This window comes from Penaeus vannamei, chromosome 27, assembly GCF_042767895.1.
Source record: "Penaeus vannamei isolate JL-2024 chromosome 27, ASM4276789v1, whole genome shotgun sequence".
Lineage (NCBI taxonomy): Eukaryota > Metazoa > Arthropoda > Malacostraca > Decapoda > Penaeidae > Penaeus > Penaeus vannamei.
In genome coordinates, this window is record NC_091575.1 from 14219121 (window position 1) to 14221620 (window position 2500).

Genomic DNA, 2500 nt, shown 5'->3' on the forward strand with positions numbered 1-2500 from the left:
TATCTATATATGAAGATGAAAGAGGGGAAAGGGAGTGAAAGAGAAAGGAAAGCAAAAAACAGAAAAATTAAGAAAACCTGCCAGAAAGTTCAGTCATTTTGCCCATTTATTTATCACAGAATTGCCATTCACCTTCATCATGTGTTTGTTGTCTCTGCACATCTATAGTTATCATCAAGAAAGAGCATAGAGAATATAACCAAAGTGGCAGTGATAATAATGTTAAACATTACATCTAGTTACAATAGATATGAGTATTAAACCTTGCCTTTAATCAGCTATCGACCGCAAAGCTGTGCACTCAATCTGTCACCCGATCCTTCATTTTCTCTAGATTTCATTACACTTAAAAAAGCTGCATAAGGACATCTATATCAGAAATGTACTACTACATTCAATGTACAGAAAATTTTTGAAAATAAGAAATGAATAACATCAGTAATTATCAAAATGATAAAAAGACATGACATACAATAAAATGTTTTGTGTTATATAGGCAACTTGTTCCACAATAACTTATACCCTTAAAACATGACATATAGAAAAGGATACATCTCATTTCCTACTTTATGTACTGTATATACATACATACAACCATGTGTGTTTTTATGTGTAAAGGCAAGTTTAATCTTATCTGTAAAAGACTGAATAAAACAGCAATATATGAACTCCCTATCAGCTGAAATTGCAGATATAAGATATACAACTAGTTCATACTTGTACATTCATATCAGAAAATGAAATTCTACTTGATCAACAGCACACAGCAAAAAATTCCAATGCTTATTCTAAGTACATGTTGAGAAGACTGGACTGGTTATTACAGCAACCTCAAAAATCCTCTGATATTCTAAAACAGCAGAATAACACACTATTTGTAACCAGTAATGACCAAATGTTCATATTCTCCAAAAATGATGAACAAATCAAGATTAACTGCAAATATACCCAAATCATCAACCTGTTCAACAGTGCAATTATCGATTTGAGGGCAGAGAAGGTCGCCAGTTGACGTAATCATGGAATCAAAGATCTACCGAGTATTTATGGTACATATTTTCTTAAGTTTATGAACAGTTAAACCTTTCCATGAAAATTCCATATGCAGAAGTGAAGCTAAAAAAAAAAAAAAAAAAAGAAAAAAAAAAAAAAAAAAATAATAATAAATAAATAAAATAAACTTTGGAAATAAAACTGCAGCCACCCAGAAAACCTCATAAAACAAATTCATTTGTAAAGCTATGTCCCATGAATGTATACAAATACACACTCTTGTCTGCATTAGGAATATACAGTGATGTTCTTGATAAGTAATCTGATATTCAACATGAAATATCAAAACAAAATCCATTTCGTATATCAGCTGCCATACACCAACACAGCAAATGTTTGAAATATGCATACAAATAGCCTTCACAGCATGATAAAAAATGAAATATAAAACTGCTTTAATTGCACTTCTGCCTTCTATAATGCTCCTATAAAACATAAACCACAATACGTGATCGATTCCTGTCAAAAACATGACAAAAAATACTAAAGGGTTAGGGTTCATACCCCCAAAACAGCATAATCATACATTCAAATTACATTGTTATGAATTAGGTATATTCAAGAACATTCAATTCACTATGAAATGGAGTTCAATATACATTTTCAAACAAAATACTAATACAAATAAGTGTGTCCTAGTTATACAAATCATAAAACCCAATGTTTCTTACATACACACTGTTTTATTTTCTCATGCAAATTTCACAAATATTCTCTGAAGTTGGGTGTGATCTAGCCTAACATATAAATGTAAATCATCCATAATCTGCTATGATATACACAAATTCAGATGCTTTGAAGCAACAACCAAATATAAAAGGAATGACATACTTTTCACAGAACTAAATCTGCAACCCCTTGTATACATTTACAGACTGACTCACAGATATTCAAAAGTGAGCCTGAGTAATGTAGATCCTTTAAAATGTGTTTACACCTATGCTTATGGCTAACAACGATCATAATCTTTAAAAGATCTAAATATGATATCATTTACCTCAAACAGCAGGAATCATACTGCCAGTACTGTACATCTATTTTATCATTAAACATAGGAAGGACACTTATATGTGATAATATAATGTTTTATAAACTACCTCTATCATACTAATACATCATTTATTTACTTTGTTATGTATGATATCACTTTAAACTCTATTAGGATCTTGGAACGTCTTCAAGACAAAAACTTTTTCTTTCTAATGACAAACCATCTTTACATACTAATATTTACCCTTTCCTTCCAGCCTTTCTCAAATATTTTTTTATTGCTGTGGAGATATTCTGCAAAAAAAAAAATTCTCCTACTGAAGATTTCTTCTTCTTTTTCTTTTTCTTAACATATAGAAATCAAAACATACAAACTACCCAAAGCCTCTTTCTGTTTTAGGCTAATATAAAAATTATTTTGTAAATCTAAAAATATAAGGAAAGATTCTTCTAGAAA

General features: G+C 30.1%; 1 protein-coding gene across 2 annotated transcripts in view; it reads right to left on the reverse strand.

The window, feature by feature from the left end:
* inc (BTB/POZ domain-containing protein inc) overlaps positions 1 to 2500 on the reverse strand; it is a 45857-nt gene that overhangs the window by 28401 nt on the left and 14956 nt on the right. Inside the window, exon 4 of one of the 2 annotated variants that reach the window (XM_027362721.2) lies at positions 1 to 2500. This exon is cut by the window's left edge and continues 2125 nt beyond it; it is cut by the window's right edge and continues 8167 nt beyond it. The exons of the other annotated variant lie outside the window; for it this stretch is intronic. The gene's annotated coding sequence lies outside the window, so the exon portion shown is untranslated. 2 annotated transcript variants of the gene reach the window in all.